The sequence below is a fragment of the Mirounga leonina genome, unplaced genomic scaffold (genome assembly GCF_011800145.1).
Source record: "Mirounga leonina isolate KUSES-001 unplaced genomic scaffold, KU_Mleo_1.0 Mir_127, whole genome shotgun sequence".
In the NCBI taxonomy this organism is placed as follows: domain Eukaryota; kingdom Metazoa; phylum Chordata; class Mammalia; order Carnivora; family Phocidae; genus Mirounga; species Mirounga leonina.
In genome coordinates this window covers 41,037,275-41,046,551 of record NW_023270316.1, presented here as the reverse complement: position 1 = coordinate 41,046,551, position 9,277 = coordinate 41,037,275, and the positions used below count along the sequence as shown (strand labels likewise).

General features: G+C 36.0%; 1 pseudogene across 1 annotated transcript; it reads right to left on the bottom strand.

Annotated features, from left to right (window-relative positions):
- Nucleotides 1-4,712: 4,712 nt before the first annotated feature.
- On the bottom strand, nucleotides 4,713-5,755 carry LOC118009161 (annotated as a pseudogene). The gene has a single exon (XR_004678825.1). The product of XR_004678825.1 is annotated as a glyceraldehyde-3-phosphate dehydrogenase-like (transcript).
- Between the last annotated feature and the right edge of the window lie 3,522 nt (nucleotides 5,756-9,277).

Below are 9,277 nucleotides of genomic sequence, written 5' to 3'. Positions count from 1 at the left end.
GAAAGGGAACACAAGCAAGGGGAGCGGCAGAGGGAGAAGCAGGCTTCCCGCTGAGCAGAGAGCCCAATGCGGGGCTTGATTCTAGGCCGCTGGGATCATGACCTGAGTTGAAGGCAGACGCTTAACGGCTGAGCCACCCAGGCGCCCCACTCCAACTTGCTTTCGATAAGAGCACTATTTATCTTTTTCCATACTTTGAATTATAACCTATCAGTATCTTTATATTTAAATGTTTGGGGTTTTTGTTTGTTTCTTTGTTTTTCTAAGTGCACATAATCAAGTCTTGCATTTTTATTTAATCTGATAGTCTCTGCCTTTTAGCTGGGGATTTGAAACTAGTTATATTTTAGGTAATTATTCATATAGTCAGATTTAAATCTAATGTCTTGTCATTTACTGTTTATTTGACCTATGTTTTTCTTTTTTCCTCTTTACCAATTTCCTTTAGATTATTGAATTTTTTTCATGACACCATTTTCGCTCATTTGTTCACTATTTAGCAGAAATTGTTTTGCCCTTTTAGCGATTCCTTAAATTTTATAGTATATATCTTTAAATCAATTCATTCTACCTTCAATAATTATTCAATATATATTACACCACTTCACAAATAGTATTTAAAACTTAGAGCAGAATATGTCCACTCTCTCTTGGCTTTCCTGCCATTTGTTCTCAGACACTTTATCTCTGTGTTTTTTATTGGTCCCACAAAAACTGTATGTATGTATGTATGTATTTTTCTGTAAACAGTCACTTACCTTTTAAAAAGATTTGAAAGCATAGTATTTTGCATTTATCTACACAAGTTAGTTGTTTCATGTGGAAAGGTAAATCTGTTCCTTCTTATTTCCTCTTGTTCAGAGATACATCCAAGATTATCTTTTACATGAGATTTTATGCTTTATTCTTCAGAGATATATAGTCTGTCCAAAGATAAGTATTATTTATTATTTTTATTATTCAGATAAATAATAAACAAAAATAAAGGTAAAAAGTGTTAAGATTTAATAATTCTTGATTCTTCAACTGAAATATAATGACATTTGGAGATTCTACGACAGTAAATACTTAAGCTTAAGAATCATTAAGAATCAATCATTATGAGGGCGCCTGGGTGGCTCAGATGGTTAAGCGTCTGCCTTCGGCTCAGGTCATGATCCCAGGGTCCTGGGATCGAGTCCCGCATCGGGCTTCCCGCTCCTTGGGAGCCTGCTTCTCCCTCTGTTTCTCTCTGTCTCTCATGAATAAATAAATAAAATCTTAAAAAAAAAAAAGAATCAATCATTATGATGAAATATTCATCATAATTATGAATCTGAAATATTTTCTACTTTAATTTTTTTCAGCTGAAAAACTTCAATTTTAAATTTTACATGTTTGTTTTGGGAAAGTAACACATCTGTGATATCAAATTGCCACCAATTGATTGATGTTTATATAATCAACAAACAAAATTTTATGGGACCAGATGTATGTTTCATGGGGTCAGACAGCACATGGGATAATAAAGCTTGGATTTCTGAGATCTGGGTGTCTATGAAACATCTAACCAAATACATTAGTAGAACATTTATGTATTTGTCTAGAGTTCATTGGGGGAGGTTACAAATTTTTTATAGTATTAATAAATAGCTAGCCAAGTTCTTGAGTATAAGGAAACTGTCAAAAAGAGTTAAAAAAGAGAATAAAGATTAAATCTGATGATGTGATCCTGGAAAACTCAAGTAAACAGCCACCAATTAAAAACATGAATCATGTAAGAAGACAGAATGAGATAATGTTTCTAAAACCTTATTGTGTTGTTGAATTAAATAAAGAAGAACTCTTTTCTAAATAAGAAGGCAGCCTGTATTTTTTAACTCTATAACTCAAAGCAGTATATTTTTCACTTCTACATTTTAATAAACAAGGCAGGATCAATTGCTTCAAAGATATTATACTCATCTACCCCTTTCTTTATTTTGAGGAAAAGAAAGTCATATTATTAAAATAGGGCTAGAAATGGAGATGGTGCTGATTAGCACATCACCGTGCTGTTGGAGGCTTTTATCGGAGCCTGAAGTACACAGTTTAATTTAACAAATATTTACTAAATGCCTACTTATAATCAGTTACTATTTTAGGAGCCAAGACACATTAGTGAATAAAGAAAAACATCTCCGAACTGATGGAGTCAGGATAGATTACATAATTTGCAGGGCTCAGTGTCAAATGAAAATATATAGTCTCTTGTTAAAAAAAATAAAGAATTTCAAGGTGGTGAAAACAGGGCATTAAACTAACACAAAGCATAGGTCTCTGTAATTTCACAGGTCACTCATCTGTAAAGCCATTCCAGGGTGAAGTTAAATCCTGTGGGAAGAAATATATGATCTATAGAGCTTTAAGTATATTCTCAATCGTGCCTTAAAATCTCCTCCCTTACATCCTAGATTTAAGAGAAGAATTAAAGAAAGAAAAAATATTTTTCCCTTAATATGCCTTGAAAATATCTTCTGTTGGAACATTAATTTGAATATTTCAACAAAACTTCCATAATACTAATGAAGAATAAATACTTCCATAAATATTTAAAATAGTGAAAGGTCCCATATAAGGCACATAGTAAATAAAAATGCAGTTTAAAATTCTTCAACAGCTCACTATCACTCTTCTTATTATATTCATCTTCCCAACAGTTAGGTTTTTCCTGGCAACTAGATTTAATATATATGCATACAAATTTTTAGAAAATATTATTTGATGACATACAATAGAATTTCAATTTCAACAGCCAACTCACCTGCATGTCCCAACCTCAAACTAAACTAATAAAAAACAGCTTTCCACTTTAGGCCTCAATTTTGTGAACTGGTTTTCTAATGACTAGGTCAGTACTCAGTTTCCTGAATATGCAGTGTCACTGTGTAAAATATCTGCAAACATTCTAACTACAGATTCTAGAAACCTATGATATTACCCTGGTAGTGTTTTTTTATGCAATAATTGTGCAATGGGTTGGAATTTATTTTAATGAATTTTATTTCCTGTGATATCCTAAAGCATGTATCTTAGTTCAAATCCATATTCAAATTCTTTGTTATTACCATCAAATTGTGATTCCAATATTGATATTAATTTTTCTGTAACTATGACATCAGAATATGTATATATTTTAGCATTCTCTTCCCCATCCACATAGGAAAATATAGTCTCAATTTATTCTTATCATAGAAACAGCTTGCTAATTTATCTACATTTTCCTATGAAAGATTCCAGAAGATCTCAGTTATATGCAGTAGAGATGTGCCATTTGAGGATTGAGAATGACAATTATATTTTTAATTCAATTTTCTTCTTTTAAAAGTTACTCAACTTTCACTGATGTTACCTCAATTCATATTTAACTTAAATTTAATATTGATTATTCTGTTTGTTGCTGTCTGTGTGGTAAATTGTGTTTACTAGACATGGAACTCTGAAGATGATTTTTTTGATAAGGGCCGATATATGAGGCATACCAAATACTGATTTTTAATATATTCTACATCCATGTTATTTTATAATAAATTGTTTGGCTGAGTTTTCTGAGTTTAATGCCTCTTCCTAAAAATACAGTGTTCAGTGATGAAAAAATCATATGGGTATACCTATTTTCCACAAATAAATATTTATTCAAGGTCTCTTCTATGCCCAGAATTTCTCAGTTCATCTTTAAACTTTATTTTAGCAGACAGAAAAAGGAAAATGTAGAGGAATTATTTAGGAAGTGATACCAGCAAGCTGCTAATAGGCTTAAAATTATCTTTTCCTTATGATAAATTTACAAATGTAAAAAATTTGACAAAACTTCCATATTGCTACTGTATACAATTTGTAATCTTTATAAATTACTGGAGAAATTCATATCTCTGATTGCCAAATTTATGTTTTTTTGCCATATACTACTCTAAGGATTAATACCTCGATATTTTAGTGACCACTTTAAGACTCCAGCTACTTTATGTAGATGTTCAATGCCCACACTGTTCTAACTTCTCTTAACTTCTCAGGGATAAGAAACGTCTACAGAAATCTTGATTCAGAACTGGAAATATCGAGATCCAGCTGCTTGCAACTTCACAAAGTATTTTTGCCAAAGTTAGCCCGAAACAATGGAGAAGCTGAAAGCATACTAGAACTGAAAGACTTCTGAAGACGTTCTAATGACATCCCAAATTCCAGATCTAGTGTCCTTGAGGTCATACTGAATTTCTGTCCTTGGTCCAGTGGAAATGAATTATTTGTTTAATTGTTGGCACATCCTTTCATTCTATATGGTGTGTGTGTGTGTGTGTGTGTGTGTGTGTGTGTAGCCACTATATACCACCGTGGGTCTCAGCAGGAAAAAGATAGCACACCTGAAAGAGAAAATTGAAAGAAAATTCAAAAGGATAAATACAAAGGTATGCGCAGAGTATAGAGAAATAGCAAGAGATAGCACAGTATGTGGGGAGCTAGCAAGATGGGGAGTTTTTGTTTTGTTTTGTTTTTTGTTTTTTTTGGCTGGGTACAGTATACTTTATTGATGGTACACAACAAGGTAGGGCTCCCAAGCCCCTCCCCTTCCTCAGGGGGTCTGGGATGGAAACGGTGGAGGTCCAGAGATTCTCAGTGTTTGGGGAGATAAGTTAGGGCAGGGACTCCCCAGCAGCTGAGGGCCTCTCTCTTCCTCTTGCTCTCGCTGGGGCTGGTGGTCCAGGGGGCTCTTACTCCCAGGAGGCCATGTGGACCATAAGGTCCACCACCTGGTTGCTGTAGCCAAATTCATTGTCTACCAGGAAATGAGCTTGACAAAGTGGTCGTTGAGAGCAATGCCAGCCCCGGCATTGAAGGTGGAGGAGTGGGTGTCACTGTTAAATTCGCAGGAGACAACCTGGTCCTCAGTGTACCCCAGGATGCCCTTGAGGGGGCCCTCTAATGCCTGCTTCACCACCTTCTTGATGTCATCGTATTTGGCAGGTTTCTCCAGGCGTCAGGTCAGATCCATGATGGACACGTTGGGAGTGGGGACACGGAAAGCCATGCCAATGAGCTTCCTGTTCAGCTCAGGGATGACCTTGCCCACAGCCTTGGCAGCACCAGTGGAAGCAGGGATGATATTCTGGGCAGCCCCTCCACCGTCACGCCACAGCTTCCCAGAGGGGCTGTCCACGGTCTTCTGGGTGGCAGTGACGGCATGGACGGTGGTCATGAGTCCCTCCACAATGCCGGAAGTTGTCATGGATGACCTTGGCCAGAAGAGCCAAGCAGTTGGTGGTGCAGGAGGCATTGCTGACAATCTTGAGGGAGTTGTCATACTTCTCATGGTTCACAGCCATCACGAACATGGGGGCATCGGCAGAAGGAGCAGAGATGATGACCCTCTTGGCCCCACCCTTCAAGTGAGCCCCAGCATTCTCCATGGTGGTAAAGACCCCAGTGGACTCCACAACATACTCAGCACCAGCATCACACCATGATGTTGGCAGGATCTCGCTCCTGGAAGATGGAGATGGACTTTCCATTGATGACAAGCTTTCCGTTCTCAGCCTTGACTGTGCCGTGGAATTTGCCATGGGTGGAATCATACTGGAACATGTAGACCATGTAGTTGAGGTCAATGAAGGGGTCATTGATGGCGACAATATCCACTTTGCCAGGGTTAAAAGCAGCCCTGGTGACCAGGCGCCCAATATGGCCAAATCCTTTCACTCCGACCTTTACCATCGTGTCTCCGGGACGCGGCTGGCACTGCACCAGAAGATGCAGCTGTCTGTCGAACAAGGAGGAGAAGAGAGCCAAGATTGGGAGTTTTTTTATCTACATCTAGAATTTAAAAAGGAGAGGGGGCAATGGCAGAGAGTTATAATCTGAACCTGACTTCCAACTCTGACTGCCTCACCACCAGTCTGATTACCCAGGTCAGAAACACACCTCACAGCTATATTCAATGCATCATAATTGTAGAAAGAGATTCATAATTCTTTTTAATTATTGATGGTTTGATTGGCTGTTCCCTATTGGCTTTCTTCTCATCATGTTTTGACTGAACAAATTCAGTAGTTGTTATTTTCTTAGAGATGAGCTTTCAAGCCTGCCTACATCTTTTTCATCAACTTCTTCAAACCCAGGCTCATTTTCAAGAACATTTTTCTGTGTTTAAAATCATTTTAGTCTTGGGAAAGGGAACAGAGTATACAGGGATAATTTCATCTATACAACATTTATTATTTGTGGAGAAAATCTTTACAGAGCTTTCCCAATTAAGTGTAGAGATCTGTTTACAAGCGAAGACTCTTTAAAAGACCTCCAGTGAAACTTCCTGGTTAGAACACACATACTGGGAGAGAGTGTATAAGCAATAAGCAGACATGCCTTGAAAGCATGTAATAACCCTGAGGTCCATGGATTCAGAGTATTGAAAATTTTTGGAATTTGTAACTATGCTGAACAAAATAGGCCATATGTGTAAGAGAACTGTCACTGTCACACAGGGCCTCCTTTGTGATATGTTTGCTGTGTAATACATTATGTCGGGAATTTTACTTAAACCAGAAAATCCTCTTTCTTCACCTCAACTCTGTAATTTAATGTCCAGATAATTGGTGATTTTCTTTTGATCTTTTCTTTGACTACTTAGAAGTTTTTGTAATATTGCACTTACAAGATCTTTAACTTAGCATCTTACAGTTTACCCTGAACGTGGAAGTCAGCCTGTCCTTTATTTGAGACCAGACACTTCTTCTGCTATGATATGAAACACAAAATGGACAGTGCTTTTCAAACAAACTTACTTCCTATACATAGAAAATATTTATTGATATGGTCTCATTCATCAATAAAGTTTTATAATTGAGACAGTTATATATAATTGCTTCAATATCAACTATGTGGCTCCCTTTGCCATTTTTGTTATGGACCATGACACAACTCGTGAATCTATTCAGCCATATCAGGCTTGTTTTTAATATCAACTTCTTTGCTGACTCATGACTCTTCTCCACAACCTCAATCAGCAGCTTCTCAAGCAAGATCGTTACCTTCCTCTGGATCAACAAGTGAAGAAGGGATGTTACTATCACTCAGACTCTTCATCCATTTTACTAGTTATTTCACAAGTTTTTCCATCACATAATTAGGTGTTTCTTTTGTACTATGCATTTTACTATCAAATTCTATCTACATAACTTCTTGTTCACTCTTTATGATAGCATGCACTGTGGTAATTGGCATATTCTGCATGCATATTATTGTTTTTGCAATGTGCTCCTTTATCAAAAGACTATTATATTCTCATTTGCATTTATTCAACACATCTTCTCAATGTTTTTGAGTTCAAATATGGTTCAAGAGATATTAAAAATAAGGGTTAAATTAAATAACATTGAACAAATACACTGAGAACAAATACAAAATGTCAGACAACTCTCACTGAGTGTGACCTTGAGTTGCCTTAAAGCTAACAACATCTCAGATGCTCTCATTGAAACTGCACGCTTTTCAGAGAAAAAGATCCAAAGTTCTGCAATTTTATTTTCAATGTAGTTCAAAAATATTTCTGTGCATATATTGCCTTTTTTTCTTTTTGGTTCAGGGAGTCTAATTTTTTTTTTTTTAATTTGTAAGCATTCAGCTAAAATAATTGAATTAAAAGAATATATATTGATGGGGCACCTGGGTGGCTCAGTTGGTTAAGCGACTGCCTTCAGCTCAGGTCATGATCTCAGGGTCCTGGGATCGAGCCCCGCATGGGGTTCCCTGCTCAGTGGGAAGTCTGCTTCTCTCTTTCCCACCCCCCCCTACTTGTGTTCCCTCTCTCACTGTCTCTCTCTGTCAAATAAATAAATAAAATCTTAAAAAAAAGAATATATATTGAAATGCATATATTCTATAAAAAGGATATTAAGAAACAAGGAGAACTCTAACATTTTGAAGAAGATGGCAGGGTTGACAGGGTATGCCTATAGTTAAAATTTGTACTTCCCACTTGGCTATATCCAAAGGACAAAAACCAAAAATAATTTTAAGTCACATTTATTAATCTTATTGTTATAAGTGATAGTAAATTATTCCGGGATGCCTGGGTGGCTCAGTCAGTTAAGTGACTGCCTTCAGCTCAGGTCATGATCCCAGGGTCCTGGGATCGAGTCCTGCATCGGGCTCCTTGCTGAGCTGGGAGCCTGCTTCTTCCTCTGCCTGCTGCTGTTCCCCCTGCTTGTGTTTTCTCTCTCTCTCTGTCTCTCTCTCTGACAAACAAACAAAAAAAGTGATAGTAAATTATTATTTTAAATTATTGTATGTATACAATATGACAAATACTATGCTCAAGTCATAATGAACCAAGATTTTCAGTATATGAAAAAAGAGATCAAAGTATAAAATCTAAGAATTAAAATCCAATAGTCTCTAATTTGAATTGTAATAATATTATGAACATATGATTTATTTTTTCTTTTTAAAAATTTTATAATTCTAACTCTATGCACTGAGAAATCTTAAAAACTATAACAACCCAAAAGAAATGAGAATCCCTGGGCCCCAAGTATCTGTAAGTACCCACTTTCCACTAGAAAAAAAAAATTGCTAATTCTAGGTTTGGAACAGAAAATATGAAAGATGAGACATGAACAAGGCTAATGGGATTTTATCAATAGAATCCAGGAGTTAGCCTAAAGTGGCTCAAATGGGGTAAAAGATGAGATATTTTGGACATGAAAAATAGTTAAGATGTATTGGTTTGAAGTACATTAAATATTTCAAAAATTGATCTATCCATAATGAAAATCAGCTACAACAAAGTAAAGCCTCACTGGCCATCATTGAGGCTGCTAAAACACCAACTAATTACTCTGAAATTGTTAAGTAAAGGTAAAAGAACTTTTAAAAAGGAAAAACAAGGTCATTGCTTATTAGAATTAAAGTAGGATCAGAAAAATGAGAGAGAAATATTTATTCTCTTCTCAGTTTCCTAATGCCTATATACATACCACATTGTATGTATCACCTTTATACTTTTGTAAGGGCAATATAAAGATCTTACATTTTTCAATTTATTAGCCATTATTGACTCTTATCTCTATCTCTGTATAGTAAAATTGTGGTAAGTAACACTTAAATTTAGGTCCTCTATCAAGCAGCATAACTCACTATTTTGTAAGTCACTGGATTAGTAAATAGATAGTAAATTTAGAAATAAATGAATATTTTATGGAATAGGACCAATGTTAAATAATTACCTCATAAAAACATACCTTTAATATTTTTCTTAAGAGATCCA